The sequence below is a fragment of the Balaenoptera physalus genome (genome assembly GCF_965194825.1).
Source record: "Balaenoptera physalus genome assembly, chromosome: 4".
NCBI classification, from domain to species: domain Eukaryota; kingdom Metazoa; phylum Chordata; class Mammalia; order Artiodactyla; family Balaenopteridae; genus Balaenoptera; species Balaenoptera physalus.
The window spans coordinates 91,799,949-91,821,833 of NC_138891.1; the positions used below are offsets into that span (position 1 = coordinate 91,799,949).

Sequence of the window (21,885 nt, forward strand, 5' to 3'; positions counted from 1 at the left end):
ACTCTAAAAGACAGACTAACTTTGAAAATATATTAAATTGGTTGGGCCAAGAGCTGTGTAATAGAATATAGAGCTTTTTGTCAGTACACTGCAGAGGTAAAGAAATGTCTCCACTCCATTCCAACAGAAACAATTTCTATTATGTTTATAACTAAGAAAAAAATGATTTCATAAATAACTAGCATTTTATATTCAAGAACTATACTTATAATTTTCTAGATGTGATGTTTTAATATCTGATGTCTAAAGACATAATCTCCTCGGATACAACTGTCTGCAGGGTCTCCATGTACAGCTGTGCAAGCTGTGCTGTGCACAACCCTAGGGGGCGCCATTCACATCAGAGGGCATAGATCTATATATTTATTATGACAATTTCCTTTCCTGCCAAAAGGCAGTAAAGTGTCTTGTTCTAACAAAATTAATCTATTATGACAATTTTCCAACATTTGAAACTAGAATATCTCCAGAAAAGGGTGGTTTTTTTCTGATTCACACGAAGAAGCAGAAGATGCCAGCAACTGCCGGGACTACATAGCTCTTATTCTCTGGAAATTCCGGGCTGGAGGATGGCAGGTGAACTCCGAGAAGCAATGCTTTGATAAGGCATTACAGGCTTCCTCCCTGGACTGCAGAAAAGAGGTTAATTTCTCCCAAATGAAACACAGAAATACAAACCTTGAAAATATTATCGAGGGTCTTAACTCACCAATATTTGTGCACATGCATTTGAGGGGATTCAGTCAGAGATACAAGGTTTGTGGTCACTTTGTTTCACTACAGTAGTTTCTTAATAAGGCCACCATGAGGCGTCGCAGTACACAAATCTTTCACAACTAAATCTGTTAGGGTTTAAAAACTTCTTTCTCCTGATCAACAGCTTTATACTTTCTTGGAGAGAACAAAATCTAACAGCCCTAGAATAACTTCAATGGCTCTTTCGCTTAAGATTAGGATGAGCTGCTATAAGGCTGAGATGGTTTTTCCTAAGACCAGACTGTAATAAACTTACGCATTTGATAAACTGGCATGCCATTTAACAATGTGTTATTGTTTTGCACATTTTTCCTGTTTTCACAGGACACAGGGAACAACACCAAAGCCATGTATCTGTTAGATACCAAAATTATGTTATACTACTAAATAACTTAGAAGTCAAGTAGCACGATAATAAAATACTTTCAAAGTTAATACGTATGTTGTATTACATACAGCTCTACTCTAACAATACATTATTTTCGTTCTTTAATGTTTTTAACCATTTATGAACAACACACCAAAAAAAGTCACATATTCCTGCTGTGAAAATGGCGCCATCAATGGACTAAAAATATTTTCTACACCATTTTGGAGCTAAGCAGATTTCTCTAGCAAAACACCAAATCAGAAGTCTTACGTCTTGGCTCCAGCTCTGCCACTCACATGGCCTGGGTCCCAGTTCCTTAATCTGGGCCTTGCTTTCTTCAAATTTAAAATGATGGATTACAGGCTTGCAAGATCATCTGCAATGTCCCTTCTAGAGCTCAAATTCTACTATTCTCTTTGAATGTAAATTATCTGAATTCTGGGACTTCCCTGGCAGTCCAGTGGTATAAGAATCCACGCTTCCACTGCAGGGGGCACGGTTCAATCCCTGGTCGAGGAACTAAGATCCCACATGCCGTGCAGTGAGGCCAAGAAAAAAAAGATTATAACATTAAAAAAAAAAAAAATTATCTGAATTCCAAAACTGTTTTCTTTTTTATATTTGCAGCATGATCTTATTAAAAAAAAACACACACACAGATATTTCACCTCTTAGAATACTATATAATACTACCTTTTTTAACTTTAGAAGTTTACCATATGCTTGGTATGATTTAAGAAATAATTAACAAGCAAATGTGAATATGGCAATGTGTTCGACAAAGAAGAGGTACTTTTATCCTGGGCCGGAACCTCAACGTTACAATTCAACAGGAGTCAAGACGGGTACAGGGCACTACGCAGTGGTACAAAGGCCGTGCCGGCAGCACAAGAGGCAGTGTAAGGGAGAGAGTGAGTAGGAGCGTGGCCTCCTTAGAATGAGCTGGAATGGAATGCCAGCTCCACCACTTACCGGAAGAATGACCTTGGGCAAGTTGCCGAGCCTCTGAGACTCAATTCCCTCATCTAAAATGGAGATGATAATTCCTCCCTCACAGGCTGTTTCAAGGTGGAAAGAGAGGGACCACTGGATTCAACTGCTTAAAAACTGAGGGTGGGGAGGAACTCTACCTAATTATCCTCATGATTTTTATTTTCATACCTCATTTTAAATGAAAAGCCAAAGTAACGTTCACAGTTTCGAACCCCTTCCATCTTTATACGCTTTCTTCAATAAACACATGCTCTGGCTTTTCTTCAAATTGTGATTCTTCAACAAACTTCTTTATCCATTAATACTACACCGTGTCCCAGAGTTGGTATAAATATTCAAAATCAAATTATGAAAATTAAACTGGAACAAAAGGAATCTGTAGAAATAAATATTTTAAATAAATTTCTTTTGTGTCAGACCTTAAATCTATTAAATAAAAACAAGGTTTGGGAGATCTAATGCCATCAATCTTTTATCATTCTCCCACAGTACAATAATTAAGTAGGCCTCTTTACTCTTAGGGAACTTTGAATTAAGATCCTAACAAAACTTTTCTACTATGTAAAATATGAGTTGAATAATTGATCCCGTCGTTATTTTTGGATAGAAATATCTTCTCTTGCAAAGTTGGCAGCAGTGCCATATTGAATTCTCTAACTGGCCTGTGAAAAGTTCCTTTTCTACAGAGTGCCAAGTTAAAATGCCTTTTAAATTTAAAAAGAAAAAAACTTTAGCACTTCCCATCACTTCTTTGAAAACACCAGTTGATATCGCATTATAATACATGTCCTAGAAATGGTTGTAGCTTAGATATTCAGATATCATTCATATTTTCCAATTAATTTTCATTATAGTTTCAGAAATATGTCTCACAGGAAAAAAAATGGCCCCAACACATAATCCAAATCTCACTTAAGAATCCTAATATACACTTCAAAGCACATTCTTTGTCCGTGTGTGGTCGCTATGCATTTAATTTTCCACCACAAGCTGTAAAAACGTTAAGTCAAATGGACAATCGTTCCACATGATCTGAGAACACTTATTTAAATACACAAATAGATTTAAATACACCAGAAATTTAGGGCCCATTCCACTGATATTTTATAGCCCACAGGACATTGACAATTGAACAACCATATTGTCTATGCCACTGCCATTCCAGGTATTTACAATAAGTTATCAGGTTGAAAGTAAGAAAAGAAAAAAAAAAAACTTAGTTTAAATAAGATAAATTCTGCTCTTCACCGTGGGCAGTGCTCTTGAGGAATGGCCAGAATACAGGGTTTTTTGTCTCAGGGGAGCTACTGCAAACTCAGTAACTTGGGTCCAGCCACTTGACAACGTTGAACCTCTTTCCTCATCTGCAAAAATGGGAATAATGATACCCTCCTATCTACTTCACAGCATAAAGAGCAAACAAGATGTCAGTGAAATCACAGTGTAAACTCTAGATTGCAATAACAAGTGTAACACATATATTACTCTTGTGCCTTTAAGGGTGACAAACTTACAATAAAGAAAGATTTGACGACTTAATGACCAAAAGGATGAGAGCAAAGAAGTGTTAACAGTTTAAGTCTTTATTTGGAGACTATGCTAAAGATGCAGGAGGGCTCTCAGAGGAAATTTTTATTCAGCTCTAGGAAGCTTGGGCAGACTAAACTGTTTTTGTAAGGGCAAAGGGGAACTGGCTGTGCTTACTACAAGACATCAGAAATGCAAATTAGAGCATAGTCATTTATTAATTGTGCAGATGTGAAGCTGCTTTAAATAAACATGCCCTAAATGAGACTGAACTGTAGAGGGGGTATGGGGGTACCTGTCTTGACTGGTGTGTCAGAGCCAAAGAAGGATGCCTTCGTCTGGCCAGCTTCTAAAGGAGAGAGCTAATGCCATAGCTGCTTCTCAGGGGAAATGTTTGTTCTCCCCAACTCTGACAACACTCAATAAAATGCATGACAGGTTTATTTTATGACCACAAAACTAGAATTTTTACCACCTTTTAAAGAGGAAGTCTGAATAAGAAAATTCCAAAAATAGGAGGAAAAATACAAACTACCTTGTTTTATTTATTTGTAAATAAATTCAGTCCTAATTGAAATAGTATACATAAGGGTGATCCATGACATATGCCAGCATTAGCGATGAGGGAAGAAGGTATAGGATGATAGCTTATAAAAAATAATTCTATCACAAACCCCATTTTCTTCATTGATAATGTGTCGACAGAAGTATGTTAATAATGACATTTAAATAAACAGCTAAATATGATTTGGCAGTTGTGGTCACCAGAGCACCTCTGTGCAGGCAACACTGCCAAGGCTTAAAACCATGTCTGCATATGAGGTAATCCCAGAATCGCTGGCTTTGCTTCAGTCAGGGCAGGATTCATTTACAGGTCTCTGATCTTTACACTAATCCATTCCTGTACCTTGCAGAATCTCCTATATCTAGTACACAGCATAAAACAGAGCAATTCAACATAAATGAATCAGACACCTACTATACTCTTCTACAAACTGTGGGTACAAAGATAAGTAAAATCCAGATCTTACTGCTTAAGAGGGACACAGTTTTTAAGATCTGAGGCTACCAAAGCCATTCCTCTGAGATGTTCTTACTAACACTGTGACCCCCTCCCCCCATTGGCTGTATTTTTCTGCCTACTGATAGCCAGTCTATCTCCATATACTGTCCTGCTCTAGGGGACCTCCTGGAATTTACCTTTTCATGCCCATCTACGGCCTCTGGCAGATCCCTCATGCTGAGCTACACACTGTCCACACCCTTAACTCAGTCAACCAATATGTTTTGAGTCCCTACACTTTTATAGGTATGGGAGATACAGCAACAAACAAAAATTATCTCTATTCTTATCAGATCCCTCATGCTGAGCTAGACTCTGTCCTCATCCCTACAAACTAGCCTAATTCTGCCTATTCATTCAACAGTATCCACTGCACTCCTACCATGATCTAGGTGCTGAGGATACAGCAGTAAGCAAAACAAAGTCCTTGAGCTCATGGAATTTATGGAAATTTGGTGTGACACTGCCCAATTTTGACCTATGGTCTCCAAAATGGAGTTCTTGAGCCCCAAAACATGAATAAGACTTAGCCCACTGGAGTAGGTAAGAAGGAAATAATATAATTTTTCTCTACATTCAATTTATTTTTTATTTCTAAGCATTTATATTTTATTACATTAAATAATATATTAATAGCCCAGTATACATAAGTTATAAATAAATGTACAGATATTGAAGATATATGCTCCAATTCTTTTACTGAAGGGAATAGCACTTAAAAAGTCCAGAGACCATTGGCTTGAATGATGACATAACTGCAGGGAACTGTTTGGCCAAGATGGGGTTAGCCTGGGCTTTCCAATAGCCTGGTTCATTTTTCTCTGATAGACTCAAGTAAGCATTTTGGCAAGGATGCCTAAACATTAAGCTAAACAACCAAAGTTCACGTCCATCCCAATTTCCCTCCCTAATTATCTCCTAACAACAATATACTCATCATCCCTGTGTCCCATGGATATTATAGCATCTTTATTTTCTATTCCACATTTGGTATGTGTGTGTCATTACGATACTAGAAACAACCTGAAGCCAAAGCTATTACCATTTTATTCTGCAAGCCCCAGAATTCCTAATCCAGCTTTACACATAATGGGTAGTCAACAAACACATGCTGTATAAAATAAAGACAACTGAATATATGGAACCCAGAATTACCAAACAGATATGATAGAGGCCAGTCATTTGCTTTACCAAAGATTGCTCTCCTTTATAATGATCAGTACCATATCCCTTTAAGCAGCTCCCCTCTGTGTAACTTTACAGATCACTGATTACTATTAGGACCTGGCAATGGTAAAGCGTTAAGTAACCACTGCTAATTGAAGATCAATTAGAAATACATATGAAATGTTCTGAAATTATAGTTTGTCAATAAGAATATATAGTTAATTTTGAAAAACTAAATAAGTCAAAACTTTTCAGAAAAACATCTTTAACGATGAAAAGTACCAATCACCCTAATACTTAAGACCTATATATTAGACTTCATGATCATCTAGCTGTATTTGAAATATATGTCAGGAATGATATATATTGTTACCTTAAAAAATATTAAAGAAATAAAATCCACCACTGATTCATGATCACAGTTCCTTATGTAGTAAACTCACCACTATGTGTGTGAGACCAGATCCTCAGATGTATAACTCTACGCCCATTCCTCAAGACCCATTCCCAAGACCTTTCAAGCTACAGAAGGCTTTTGTATGGATTTAAATTTATGCAGAGGCTGTATGTAGAAAATCATTAAAACTTTTTAAAACCCTGGGCCTTACAACAAATCTGAACATGTTGTTTGGGACAACTAAGAATGTATAGCACCAAATGAGACAAGAATGCATACCATATACAAAATTTATAAAGAAATTCATTATTACCATGAGGACTGGTAAATAAGATCCGAATAACTCTACTTCCATGATGCCAAACAGCCCCGTGACAGAGAACGGAAGAAAGACTAACAAACCACTCTTCTGTGTGTCTCCGTTCCTCTTTGCTTCTTTAATGTAAACATTAGGGTCATTATCAATGTTGTGAGCTTATGAAGAAATATTTTCCCAGATCAGTTTCTTCCTTATGATTTCACTTACGAATGTATTTGCTTGTTATTAAAGCACCCAGGGTTGGCATCTGGAACACTGAGCATTTTAGAAACAAAGTTTTAATCTAAACTGTGTTGATGTCCAGAAATGACCAGTCAAAAGGGAGCCATAAATAAAACTGGGTGAAAATGCATGCATTCTGAGGTGTAATAAACATAAAAGTCATGATTTTAAAAAGCGATACTGAAGGTCTGATCAAGTCAAAGGGAAATCCAAAGACCAGAACCCAGATTACTAAACATAAAAGAGAAAGAGGACCAAACTCATGTGTGCCCTCCAGGTCATGGCTTTCTAAGCCATGAGAGAAACCACAGCTGTAAATACAGGTTGAAAACATCCTGGAAAACCTGAAAATTGCTTGATGGAAGCATTGGGCATAATTTTTAATCTATAATCTCTCATGGATAGAAAAGTACATTTTTTACCTCTTTAGAATCTCACGTGTGTTTAATAACTGGGCTTGAGATCTTATTAGAATATATATTTCTAACTAGTATAATTTAAGTAAGAATAAGTGTTAGCTATAGTAGTTTATAATATTTTTATTGGAATGTGAACACAGTTCAAACTTATTCTGTTCACTATACTTTTAACATGATTTGGAATACAGTATGTGGAATCCTCAAACCCTTCCCTTTACTTCAAAAGTGTTGTCATTACAGATTGTGACATTAATAGCAATAAATAAAAAAGTAAAAATAAATAAAAAGAAAGTCCGAAACTCTTGAATGAAACATAACAATATAAATTGAAAACTTCATCAAAAAAAAAAAATTCACTGGCTTTTGAAACAGACTAAAAGCAAAAAGAATGTACTAATAAGTAAATAAAACCAAATCAGGGTTAAAAGTCTAATTTTTAAAATCCACTCCAGTGCTTGGGCCAAATTAGTTTACAACCCTAATGACAATTAGGACAAATACAGTGCCACAGGAAGAAACCCCTGCTGTATTTCAATGTCAGCTCCTACGTTGGAATTAGCCAGTTTTCTAGTGGTTTCTACTCAGTACTATTTTAGGCCATATCTGTTAGAACAATTAGCACAGAAGAATTTATATTATGTATAGTTACATCTACTGGACTTTTCCAGCCAGTAGAAGACACTTACTTTGAGGATAAGGGTTGTTCTATACTCATCTTTTATATCCTCAAAGTTTAAATCAGCATCAGTACACTGTAAGTACCTAATCCATGACCAGTGAATTAAATCAGTAGTAGTTTTTGCTACCTGAATCTCACCTACACTTGACCAAATTATTTAACATGCAAAATGGTCTTTGAACATGACCCAAGAAAGCAAGTCAAAAGAAAAGTGTCAGATGACATAAAACGTACTCAGTTTACCAGCCTACCTGAATGAGAACAGTATGGAAGTGGTTTATTGTGGGGGGATGAGAGGCAAGAAATGGAAGCCTGACACACCCCGGGCAAAGCATCATGCAGCTAGACCCACGCAAGAGCACTCTTCGTAAGATCATCATCCACAAAAGCTACTTTGCCAAAATAGAAAGATACCCTATTTCTATGTTTCATGGATCAGGGGAAAAGAAAAGCCATTTAAAAAGAACAAACTTTTTATCTTCTATATCTGAATTAGGCTCTGACTTCGCTGAATTTGCAAAGAAAAGAGAACTTAATTTCAGATGAATAGGGCTCTTAGTACAAAAAAAGCAATGTGGGTGTTACTTTATATTTTTTAAATGATTTGCTACTTGTATAGAAATGTGTAATTTATAAAATCTTTTCTACTTATCCTAGCAGAAATAAGTTTCTTAGGTAAAATAAATCAAAAGTACCCACAGACCACTTTGAAAACTGCTATCTTTTGATTAACCCTCTAACCCATGTTCGCTCCTTAGACACTCTGAAATGAAGTCTATGAATCTGCTTATTAATTTTTTCCACAAATACTGAATTTCTTTTCAAAGCAAATGCCAGAAGACTATTTTATAACACTATCCATGTTAAATTGTTAAATTCCTTTTGTAAAATATAAAAGTACCAGAGTAAAAACATATAGAATATTCAGTGAGAAAAACTCCTCATGATGAATGATGATTGCTACTGACATACCAGAGGAATTAATAAGTAGTGAAACCAGTAACTGTTATTAGACATTTCTGTACTAGATATACCAAACAGAAAGAACGTTCACTAAATATCAATTTATAAACTAAGTTTGAAGCCGGTTTTGTCTTTGACTGTGACCTCACAGATGAAAACTGACAGCTGGCCCCAGCTCAGAGACTTTCTCGTCTACCTCTCTTAAGATTGATAGAGAACGGTGTTCCAAGCCCTATCACTTCAAAATGAACACGATTTCTCTTTTGGGAGAAAGAAAAATTGGAGGGAATTCTTGGCTAAAAGTTGCCTCAAAACTTTCATTTCTAACTTTTCGGAATGTGGTCCTCAAGGCAGGTAAATACAAAACAAGCCCAGGAGACGATGGCACTGCAGACAGGCATTCTAAGCCTGGCACAGTCACTTGCTAGCTGTGTGACCTCAGACAAACTACTTAACCTAAGACTTAGTTTCCTCCTCATTAAAACAGGGTCACCTCTCATCAGAAAGTTGTTGTGAAAAACAAACAAAGTAGTAAAAATAAAACTTGTATTGATACTTCACAAGGCAGCCCTCAGTCCAAATATCTTTCTCCCGAGGGGTACAGCTCAGTGGCACAGCATCTGACTGCAAATTATCTTTCTCCCTTCCTCCCAAAGAGAAATACTATTTGGGCAACTCTTCTAAAAACTGCTTTCAATTTTCCCTTAAATATAAATGAAGCCATGTAATCACACTATCACCTTAAAAAACAAAAATGATTGGATAAGGAATTTACTTCATAAAAACAACAGGTGCCTTTACTTCACATAGCCCTGCTAAAGGCTCCGCACGATCCCTTCCTAACTGACACGTATGTAGGGACTGTGCAAGTCTCCAATTCATATATCAACAACTTCATTATATGCGTAGGGATGAATACTAAAAGGACTCAAAAACTACAAACAAATCTTTAAAATCAAATAATGGTAAATAAAACAAAAAGTTCAACCCCACATTCCCATTCTCAGACATTTCTAGGCAGTATCCCAGATGCACATTAGTGAATATAATAATCAGCTGAGAGAAACAGGACAGAGAGATAAAAGGGGAGGGGAGGGAGGAGAGGGAAGGAAGAATGGGAGAGAATGAAAAAAATGGTAACTTCAGTAACTCAAAATATAATCAAAGTTTGACAGCTGGGTGTAGAGAATTATCTTCTCATTTTGTTACATGCTCCACCACATTTCCTTTGCAGTCAATGAGAACTCTACCCTTGGGTGAGTTTTGAGAGGTGCACCAAAAGCTGGAAAACAAGTCAGCATTTTTTATTATTAAAAGAATCAGCACTGCTAATAAGACTCCCTCTGAATTACTCAATCTGTAGCTTTCCTACACCAAAGGATGTAGTCAAATCAACAAATAATAAAAGACAAAAAACTTTCTTTAGCCATTAACAGTTTTAATCTACTAAATGAAGACTGATTTAAGTCTTACCATAACAATAGTTCAGATACAGCTATTACTTTATTCCTAGGGTGTCATATAGACTCTTCCTCACATCATACTTTTCAATTTTTTTAGTGGTTTTTATAGGAAATTAGAAGTACAAATGAAAGATCTTAACTCAGCATTTCACAGTTATCTAATTATTGAAAATAAAGATACCTAGAACCTCTATAAAACAATACAACCCAGAAACATTCTCACCTGAGAGGAGACCAAATTTGCAGAAAACATTTTCTATTTTTACTTTTCTGATAGAAGGAAAGAAACATGCAAGTAGCAAAGTAATAAAGGAAATATAACCCCTTCATGAAACTTCTCCTAAGAGTAAAACATAATGAAAGTAACCTAAATTTTGTTCACCATTATGAGAAATGTTCAACATGGTAGAAACTTCAAACGTTACAGCTATCAGAGGTGTTTGTGTTTGTTTAACAAAACTAAAAATTACAACAACCAAAAAAGAATCACAATGTCAAAATGGACAGACGAGGTTCAACTAGTGTGTGTATGTGTGTTTAAGCGTTCCTTATCAAAATTAGCAAGAGGATTTTCATTGAGTTAAATGGGTAGGAATACCAGATAATTTCACGCTGTGGACTAAGGAAGTTAATACAATAGGATCACAATCCCTTATACGAAACCCTTAGGTCCAATGCTTCAGATTTCTGTGGGCTTTAAAAAGGTCAGATGGAGCATATAGTATATTTTATGTAACATTCCTAGTCCAATCTAGGATAGGGCCTCATAATCAACCATACTACTTACTACTTCTACAGCAAAATATGTGAATATTCTAAGTGGGCTTTAAAAACTATTTTAAACAGGTCCATGACACTCTGGGTCAGGTTTTGCCACCAAGTGAGTTCTGATGTCAAACTTTTGGAGGAACAAAAACTTTTTAGTTTTTCAGAGATTTTTTTAGATAGAGGATTGTGAATGTATATCCAATACCACTACAGATCAAGATACAAAGACAGTTTATTTATTTATTAGAGATAAAAAAAGTATGGCAAATTAAAATTTAGCCAAGTAGGAAGATGTTCCTGGCAAATCTATCCTTACAAGTTAGGAAATACAGGGAATTCCCTGGTGGTCCAGTGGTTAGGACTCCACGCTCTCATTGCCAAGGGCCTGGGTTCAATCCCTGGCTGAGGAACTAAGATCCTGCAAACCACACAGTGTGGCCAAAAAAATTAATTAACTACTTAATTTTTTTAAAAAAGTTATAAAAAACAAAGTTATTTAATTTTAATTTATTCAAATAAAGTAAATGAACATTGAGACTACTTAAAAATGTCTACGATAGAAGCAGTGAGTATTCAAGTTTGAGAACCCTGGTACTTGCAGTCTTTTGCACTTCCTTTGCACTTAACCACAGGTTGCATTTCCCCTGGCTTTTGATTTTCACATTGTTCAAGATTTCAGGGATTTGGAGTATTTCCCATTCATCTTCTCCTTAGTTTGTCCCTCTTTTTTATTTAAGTGCCATTTTGCGCGATGTAATTTGTTACGCACTTCGGATATAATGCTTCTCAATCTTCATGCCTTGACACAAAGTAAGTTTTAACTGGTTGTGAGGAGTGCCCCCAAGTAATTAGTTATGAAAAGTTAAGGTACCACAGTTTATAAAGGATTTTACATGTGTATATATGGGTGTATTTAAGGTTTTCATCATAATAACATCACTCTTGCTTGTATTCTGATATACTTTCTTGATAGGGAAAGAAGTGGCTTTATCACACAGTGAACTACCTATAAAACCGACTGCATGGAACTTCCCTGGTGGTCCAGTGGTAAAGAATCCGCCTTCCAAGGCAGGGGATGCGGGTTCAATCCCTGGTCAGGTAACTAAGATCCCACATGCCGCGGAGCAATTAAGCCCAAGTGCCGCAACTACTGAACTTGCGCGCCTCAACTAGAGAGCCTGCATCCGCAAATTACAGAGCCCACACGCCCTGGAGCTTGCGAGCCACAACTAGAGAAGAGAAAACCTGCATGCAAGCCACAACTAGAGAGAAGCCCGTGCGCCTCAACGAAAGATCCCTCATGCCTCAGTGAAGATCCTGACTACCACAACTAAGACCCGAGGCAGCCAAAAATAAAATTAAATAAATAAATAAATAATAAATCTTAAAAAAAAAAAAAACTGCATAATTTATCTATGTCTATAACCAGGGAAATCATAGTGTCTCATGCATAAACATTAGTCGCATGTGTCATGGTAGAAAAGAGAATTGACGCTCTAAGACATTCCAAGATGTATCAAAGTCACCAGAGGGAATGTCCAGTGCTGTCAACTAACCGCTCTGAATTGTGTACCGTCCTGTGCTATGTCTTTTTAAAGAGGTGGGAGAATCATTGCCCCAACCTGAAGGAGCACTGTACTTAAATGTGGCATGCCTCAGTTGTTTTTTTCTTTTTTTCCTCCTGGTTATTCTTATTATTTCCTTCAGTAACAACTTGTTTGTCCAGCACCTCACATCCAGTTAAAAATGCACCAGTGTTTCATGATATCAGAGTTGAAAATTACTTTGGAGGAAACAAAAATTAAAAGGCACAGCCTTGTGAAATTTCAAACTTAGTGGGAGTTGGGGTGAGATGAGATATACTGAATAACTATAAATCATATACTATTGAGCGCTGACTGTGGATAAGGGTCATTACAGACATTATTGTCTTATGTAATTCGCATTCTGCTGCATGGTAAATATTAAGAGGCCCTTCTGCACATATGATAATGGAAGTTCATTCTGAAGTGACATGCCCAAAGTCCCTCAGCTTATAAGCTAGAGAGGCAGCAAGAGTGAAACCCAGGGCTCTTTGGCTGCAAAGCCTCTGCTCTCTGTACTATACCTGCTACTATGGGACATCTACAGAGTGCAATGAGGGCCCTCTGAGTATTGTAAACATGCTGACTGAAATACAGCCACAGAATCTTGAGGCTCTGGAAGAAACCTTAGCAGTAAATGAACTCTAAGCCCACATTCAAGTATGTGACTCCATTCAATCTTTAGCCATCAGTCCCTAACACCAGAGTTCCTCAAAATATGTCAGAGGACTTCACACCTGCTTCAGAATCACTGCAGTACCGTTAAAATGCACATTCCTGGGCCCTATCCCAGACACACTGAATCAGACTATGAGGATGGGGCCTGGGAGATTCCATATTTTGCAAGCAAAACTGGTGTTTTTTAAATTGTAAGTCATAAAATAAATTTAGTGAATGACACCCTGTATTTTTTTTTGATAAAATTGTTTGGAACAGATTAGATTTATAAAGATTAGATAGGAATAGAAAACATTAGAGCACTGCTGTTAGTACTGTTTCAGGAAACTTCCGTTCCAGGTTTTTTTATGTGGATTGGAATATAAAAGGTATTTCTAACCATAGACCTCAAAAACATTTGAGAAATACAGCTGCTTTAAACAACTTTTACCCTCATTCTTATTTGTCCTTTGAAATAAGTTATCAACCTTTTTCTTAATTATTCCCTTTACAAAATATCCAAACTTCTATGTCTTTTTCAGGATCGCAGTTATTCCAATCCAGGAGTTTCTGTTTTATTCCCTGATCTTTTCACCCAAGGGCTATATTTGACTATTGGTTTAATTATTTAATCAATATTTTACAATATTTTTCATTTTTCTGAGATTTCATAAAATCCAATTCATTCTTATTAATTTTTACTTTGTATTTTACACAACCTCCTCACTATCTGAAGTTATTTTACTATCTAGATCCTGGAGCTGACTCACATATTTTAACTTATTAAGTTTATATTTTGGAAGGTGTGTCAATGCTTCATGGTCTATATTTAATCCTTTAAGTCTTTCATTCCCTTAAGTCTTTCATTTTCTATTATATATACTATTAGACAGAATTCTTTACTGGCTTGTCTTCTTTTGAATTTCCGTTGTGTAACTGGTTCTTTTTTCAATTTTCACTTTATCTTTTTCTTTGAAAGAAAAAAAAAAAAAAAGGAAAGAAAACAATCCCCATTAAGACATGAGGATTTTCTGGGTATATCTTTACAGTTATGATGTCCTGGCATTTTAAGAAACTATAATTGCCTTCTAAGGGATAATATGAACACATATGAATGTTGAGTGAAGCTGAACTCAAAAAGTGCTTTCCTCAGGTGTGACTTAAAATACAGAAATCTCTACAATTCGACACAGTATGTGATGACTGCCCCTGAGGTAGTACAAACCCACTGACGGAATTACGCAGAATCTTCAAGCTGGAAGAATGTCCATTCAGTCATTAGCCTTAGTCCTTACCACCTCTGGAGCAGTGTTTCTCAAAGGGTAGCCTGAGGACCTCCTGCAACCAATTTACTTGGGGCACATGATAAAAATGAAGCAGTGGGACTTCCCTGGTGGTGCAGTGGTTAAGAATCCGCCTGCCAATGCAGGGGACATGGGTTCGAGCCCTGGTCCGGGAAGATCCCACATGCTGCAGAGCAACTAAGCCCGCACGCCACAACTACTTGAGCCTGTGCTCTAGAGCTCGAGAGCCACAACTACTGAGCCTGTGCTCTAGAGCTCGAGAGCCACAACTACTGAAGCCCACGCGCCTAGAGTCCCTGCTCTGCAACAAGAGAAGACACCGCAATGAGAAGCCCGTGCACCGCAACAAAGAGCAGCCCCCGCTCGCCGCAACTAGAGAAAGCCCGCGTGCAGCAATGAAGACCCACCGCAGCCAAAAATAAATTAATTAATTAATTTTTTAAAAAAGTGAGGCAGTGAAATTACAATGTTTTTATAATTTGGGTTTGTTTTCATTTCATAGTGAGAGGAAGGAAGCTGACTAAAACTATAGAAGAGATACCACTCAGACCTATTTTAAAAGGTGCCCTTGGTGGTGAAATGTTGAAAAACAAGGTGGATTTCAAACTACGAGTTCAAGAAAAGTGTCTTCTTCTTAAGATAAATACTTGCTTAAGTTTAAATTTTAAAATATAGGTATGCCACACTGGTGGTGACGCAATATGACAAAATTAACTGCCTGTACTTAGTAATTCAGAACATTTAAAAACACAATCTTAAACATTTCTGCACTCTTGCAAGAGACTAATAATTTCAGGGATTTCTGTTAGTACAGCAAAAACAGGCATATCTATAATGAGGCTATTTTCAAAAAGTTCTTTTAATAGGGTTGAACTGTGAAGTCTTTATTACTTCTATTAGAGATTTCTAATATTAAAGTAATTGATATTCATGGTAAGATCCCATTAAAACTATGGCCCTTGCTTTACCCATGCTCTTTATGAAATGTAGGAAAACGTAAACATTAAGTATATTGGCTGATGATTAATAATTAGAAATTATGTTTGTAATTTTACTGAAAATACGGCTGTATAAATACTTTAGCTGATGAATTAGATTTTCATGAGTTGTGCCACATTTTAAGGCTGTTGTTCCTTCTTTAACTATATACAAAAAACATTATCAATTACATAGTTACTTATAGCACAAGCAAACCATAATTATATGTTCATCCTAGCTTTCACTCAAAGCTATGTTATAAATTCAATGTCTAAACAAATCTGTTCCAATGGATGAAGTATAAAGATCAGGTCTATAAAGTCAAAGACGGTATACACTTTTCAAGTTGTATAGCAGAGCTATATATACATTAAAAGCAGAGCTACCTCACAAACTCCTAAACCTGTAACTTTTTTAAAAAATTTGGATATAAAGATCAAGGTGGATATAAAAAAAAGAAAGGTGTCAAAATTTCAAAATTGGTTAGTATCTTAGTCCCTAGGGGAAGATTCTACCTAAAACCGCCACAGTACCTCCAAAGACGTACCACTAAGAAATAACATAGATGAACCCCCTTTTCAATAGCTAGCTTTAAATGTGAAATGCAAATTAAGACTTCAGCTTCAGAACTTAATAGAGATATGCAGAATAATAAAATGAGAAGTTTGAAAACTCTTGTCAATGTAGAAGCAAAACCTTTATCTAAAATCTTACTTTGAAAATTAAGCCTCAAATCTAATAAATACATTTTAGATGCAAATAACTTGTAATTCATTGTCGGCGTGACTTTTAAAATCACTACTTCAAATTTTATACTATAAAAACTACTCTGACTTCAAAGACCAAGACTTTTCTTGAAAACATTGTTTTAATGAAGCAGTTATTTGATATCTCAAAGAAATGCAAGAGCTCATCAGATCGCTTTTATTCTGGAAATTACCTATTCTCATTTTAATTTTTGAATTGGTCAAATATATTTCCATGGGGAAAGAACTAGCATTAAAAGTTTGCTCCAGTGAACAAAATAACGTGCCTCACATGTATAAATGTGGTGTTCTTTAGTAATCAGGAATGCATTTTGAATACTCTTGCCATATGTTCAAAAATGAAAAACTTCTCTTGCAAAGAAGCTTTAAAAAAAAAAAAAATCAAAGACGCTGAAATCCACATATTTTGGTGTGCACTAAATTCATCTTACAGACCCATCTCATTCTGACCACTCCAATTGGCCTGCTATGCACGTGACATATTAGGAGTCTCTTCTATCTGAAATAACACGATATTTTACATTCCATTAAAAAATGCTGGACACAGAGCTTCTACTATATATCATCTAAGGTTCTCAGCAATGTCAAAGTACATTTTGCTACCATATAGAAACTACCAGAAAGGCCTGGTCTTCAAAACTCAATTCCTCTCAATACTAAGACAATCTTTTAGTAACATACACAATATGCCAGCAAGCCAGGAAACAAAATAAGGTCCCTTTTCTTTTTCTTTTATGGAAAACTGAATTCAAGTCCATTTTCATTCACAAAATACAGTCTGTCTTCATTATGGTAATATTACAAAGCACCAAAGCTGATTTACACAATTTTGTACAACCAGTTTTCTTAACGTATCAGCAACTTAGAGTACCTGAGGTGTTTCTGACAATGGAGGGGCAAAATTACACATTGGTTTTCTGCAGTTTGGGCTCACCATGAGGCTTTCAAATGTTAAACCCTCAGTTTTCACCCAGAGGGTTACTTCTCACAACCAGACTTTTTAGGCACTTATTGTCCCACACGTTATTTCACCAACTTTTCCATTTGGGAGGCATATATCTGAAAAAGGCACTTAGTGTCAGATTTCAAAGTTGCTATTTATTATATACACAGACTGTTAAAATGCACTCAATTTCTCCAAATATATAAATTTTGACAAAAATTACTATCAATTAGGACAGTTATTTGCCTTTTGAATCAAGCTGGTACACTAAATGCTAGATTTACTATATTGCCCCATCCGCCCTCTCCCCACTACAAAGGTAACTGACACAAACAGCAAAAGTTCCCTAAGAAAAGAGAGCCCAGGAAAGAGTAAGCAAATGTCAGTCACTGTAATTTAGAGGGGTCTTCTGAGCAATGATTCCTTGGGTTTTTAATAATTCTCTCTACTCACAAGCTACAATCTTCCTACAGTATTATCTAGCATTAAATTTCCTAGGCCTTCAACTCTACATGAAATTTTATTATCAATTAAAAAAGATAAGTTTTCAAATGACACTTACTTGCAGGAAAATGCGAAATGCACATTTAAACTATCTTAAAATAATAATAACCATAGCTGAATTGTAAATACTAGAAATCATAAATTGACTTCTGCTATGGGAAACTCAGCAAGACAAGTTTCTGGGGTGCTGCAAACCCAGTAAGGCATCTTCTTACGTGTACAGTAAGGACCCTTATGTCATTACTAATACCATCCAGCTTCCCTGTATGAAGAGTTTGCATACTTACCCAGGAAGGCAAATGGAAAGTACACAGGGAGGAAGATGAACTGCAGCAAAGCCTTTGTCATATGATAGTGACCTATAAAGTATCAAATAAAGGTACATCATCAGTATGGTAGAGCTTTACAATTGAGTCCCAACTCCTGCAACATCTATGAAGGAAGGACCCCGAAACCCAGGAGTCCAGCTCCCCACCAACCCCTGCTTCTCACCATCCCCACCTCTAAGCTCGAACTGTGGGGCAATAAAGGCAAAGAAGCTCCCTGTATTCAAAGGGCAGAGGCTGAGGGGAGGGTAGCCCAGCTGGCGTTCTAGGGTGTCTCCAGCACACTTGCCCCCTACTCCCGGTATGTACAAGGCAGATGATCCATCCTGCAAACCCAAAACCCACATCGTGATCATTCATCAACTTGCACAAGTGATCGCCGCCCCCAGGACAAATGCACCAGGAACCAAATCATGGCAATCGATAGGCAGTCCGAGCCTCCCCGTGCCCAGGAGCCGGCCGGAGGTAGCAGGGCGACGGCAGCAGATCCAGCAGATCCAGGTAGCGCAGCCCTCAGCCCTGCAGACCTGGGCGGCCACAAATGTCGCCCCAACGCCCGGCCCCGGTCACAATCCCGAGATTGGAGATCGGAACCGAGTGGGGAAACACATTCACCAGAGCCCCCGGCGTCAAGTGCAGGGCCACCAGGTCTTCGAGGTCGGGGTGGGGGGAGCTGGAAAACGCAGAGGGAGGAAGGGAGCGAGGGATCCCACCCCGGCTTTGTTGCTGGTCACCATCAAGTTTGCATCTTAGTACAAAATGTCGATCTTTAAGGCTGACAAGACAGAGGCAGAGGGAGAAAGAGAAAGGGAATAGAGTCCATCTTGCTTTGGGGAAGAGGGGGGAGAAAAAAAAATGAAGTGCAAAGCCCACACTCCGGGCGTAAAAGTCTGCTAAACACCTTTCCATAACGGAGGAGCAACGAGTGGGGTGTCCCCGTCCCCGTGCCCGCTCGAACTGGCGGCGGTCTGGACAGAAAACACCTCCTCCCTCTCCTCCTCTTCCTCCTCCTTCCCCTCCTCCTCCTCCTCCTCCTCCCTCCCCTCCCTCTCCTCCTCCTCCCGCGGGCCCCGGCGAAGATCCCGCCGCCACCGCCGCTGCCTCCGCTGCCCCCCGGGGAGGCACTGCCGCTCCGCCCGGCGCTGCCATTCCGGGCTTGGACCGCGCGGCGCGCGTGGGGCCGGGAGAGGGGTGGCCGCGCGGAGACGTCCGCGCCGGGGACCCCCTGCGCCCCCTCGCCGCGGGCTGGCTACAAAAGTCGCGCGAGCCGAGGTGGCGGCGGCGCGCAGAAGAGGCGCGCGTGGGGGCCCCACGTCGCGAGTGGGCAACCCCAGGGGATGGCGGAGAACGCCCCTCCCCGCGCGGGGAAAGTACCCCGGTCCCCGGCAGCCCGGCGTCCGCGGCCGGGAGACGAGAACTGGACGTGTCATTAGCAGGACAGGCAATGGTTTCAAAGCCCCAGGCCAATGACCATCAGCAGAGGCAGAGCTCGCTCCGTCCCCATCCCCCATCACCTCCACCCACCTTCCCTTTCGTACCCCCCCACCTCCACCCCACCTCGCGAAACTTTTCGGCGAGATCCACCTGGACTAATTTGTCCTCAGACAGTTAAAATATTGACTGGACCCTACACACCGGCAGGGAAGGGGAATGCACGCTTTATTATCCTTTCTACCGAAAGGAAAGCAAAAAATAGCTTCTCTCTCCGTCTCTCCCTCTCCCCCCCCACCCCTGTCGTACATGTTGTGTCTTAGCTTTTTGCATCGTTTCGTTTTACCTTCCTCATTTAGCTGAAATGATCGCGGATTATTTCACACATAAACGTGTTCCAGATTCCTGGATTCAGGGTCCTTGTAAATTAAAGGACTCGGGTTTGGTCTCAGTTACATTAAGTTTCATACAATACCAAAAAATTAAAAAATAATAATAATAAATTGCTGAGGGTGAGCGAGCGAGACGAGGTGGAGGAGGAAAAGAAACCTCGAGTCTGATTTCTGTAATTTACTAGCGACCCGGATCGCAGCAAATAACAGTGTAACACGAGTGTGGCTTAAGAGGGCTGGGGAGCTCTTTCTAGAGGCATCGACCCCATCCCCGGATAAAGGATCTGCAAGTTTTCTGTCATCGCGACCATGCAATGCCATCACTTACCTTCAGAAATAAGACTTTAAACAGCCAAGGCCTTCCTCCTCCCCTCCACCACCACCACCCCCCCGCCAGCTTCGCTCTCTCCACCTTAAACTTATTGACACAACATAATCCCACATTCAAGCAAAATCCTGACACAGCCTCCCTCCTCCTCTTCCCCCTCCTCTCTTCCCTCCCGTTCTCTCGTTCGCTCTCCCTCTCGTCCTCTCCGGTTTTCTCTCGCTCTCTCTCTTGCCCTCACCCCCCGCCCCCGCCGGCTTTCCCTCCCTCTTCTCTCTCCCCTTCTCCCTCGCCCTCTTCCCCCTCTCCCCCTATTCTTCCTCCTAGCCACTCTGGCACTAAAACAGCACTTTCTCTACTCGCCGCGCATTTGGTTAGGGGTGGGGGGGTGAGAGGGCACCGATCTCCGGGGCCGGAACACCCAAATCCCAACTCTCCAGATGAACGAGCAACTGGGCTGCTGTTCCCGGTCACCGACGCAGACGAAACGTTCGATAAATCCACTGAGGGCTGGCTCCTTGTACCTTCCTCCCCTGCCCCGACTCCCCAGGCCCCACCTCCCCGGCAGCCGAGCCCAGGCTGGGTTCCACGTACTTTCGCCGAGATGAAGTTTGGGGCTCCCCAGGCGGCCAAGAGCCGCCCGCCGGCGTGAGGGCTCTGTTGTTGTTTTCCTCGGGCTGCTCCTGCCCGCGCCGCGGCTCCCGTGCCCCTCTCGGGCGGCGCTGCCTGTGTGCCGAGAGGTGCTGGTTGCAAACGCAGCCTGGCACCGGCTGGCCTACTACTCCCCAGCCCGGCCCCCAGCCTCCCGCCCGCAGGGCACTGCCTTCGCGCCCCCCGCTCGCCGCCGGCGCGGCCGCGGCGACCCTCGCCCCCGACCTCTCCCGACCCAAAGTTTTGGCGGAGGGGTAAAGTGCCCGGGGAGCGGGCCGGCTGGCGGCGGCTCCGGACGCGCGGGGTTCCCTCCGTCTTCCTCAAGTCCAGCCTACCGGCTGCCGCCACAGCCGCCGCCGCCGCTGCTCCTGCCGCGGAGTCCTTGGGGCTGCAGCCCGGCGGCTCGCAAGTGAGTAGGAAAACAGAAAGTGCGGGGAGAGCGCCCGGGAAGGGCTGGGGATGGGGGGGCGCTTACCTCGCGGGCTCGCCGGGCGCGAGGGCGTGTGTGTGGCTCGCCCTCAGCGGCCAGTCAGGGGTTCTCTATGGGAAAGTGGAGAGAGAGGAGCTCGCGGAGCCGCTCTGCCTCCGCTTCACTGTACACTGCTCCACATACAGTACATGCAGCCAGGAGAGACTGAAAACACTCATTTTATATAAGGCAGCCTGCCATTGGCCCGCTCCGTGATGGACAGGCCGCGCGGCCAAACAGAAGGCCCGTTACACCCAAACACACGCACACATACACACATTTTACAGAGACACACAAAGATCATCACATTTTCTATTTTCTAATGTTCGGGACCTGTAGACAGTAGGAGAGGACAGGTAGAGAGGCCCAGCAGAGTGGGTTGCGAGCGAAAAACCCTGTCTGCACCAAGTTGCAAGGCTTGAAACTGGTGTCCTTTTGACTTGGGAGGG

At 40.2% G+C, this 21,885-nt stretch overlaps 1 protein-coding gene and 1 long non-coding RNA gene across 6 annotated transcripts in view; one reads left to right on the forward strand and one right to left on the reverse strand.

The window, feature by feature from the left end:
• Positions 1-21,714, reverse strand: part of BBX (BBX high mobility group box domain containing) — a 282,163-nt gene extending 260,449 nt beyond the window's left edge. For 3 of the 5 annotated variants that reach the window (XM_082460373.1, XM_082460370.1, XM_082460372.1), the window contains exons 1-2: positions 21,443-21,714; positions 18,130-18,201 (exon numbers count right to left, since the gene is read on the reverse strand). The gene's annotated coding sequence lies outside the window, so the exon portion shown is untranslated. Of the gene's footprint in view, positions 1-18,129; positions 18,202-20,910; positions 21,043-21,442 lie in introns of all 5 variants that reach the window. The other 2 variants (XM_082460375.1, XM_082460368.1) reach the window with 2 other exon arrangements.
• LOC309660145 overlaps positions 21,050-21,885 on the forward strand; it is a 72,079-nt gene continuing 71,243 nt past the window's right edge. Inside the window, exon 1 of the long non-coding RNA XR_014263204.1 lies at positions 21,050-21,376. This is a non-coding gene — a long non-coding RNA (uncharacterized lncRNA). The remainder of the gene's footprint in view (positions 21,377-21,885) is intronic.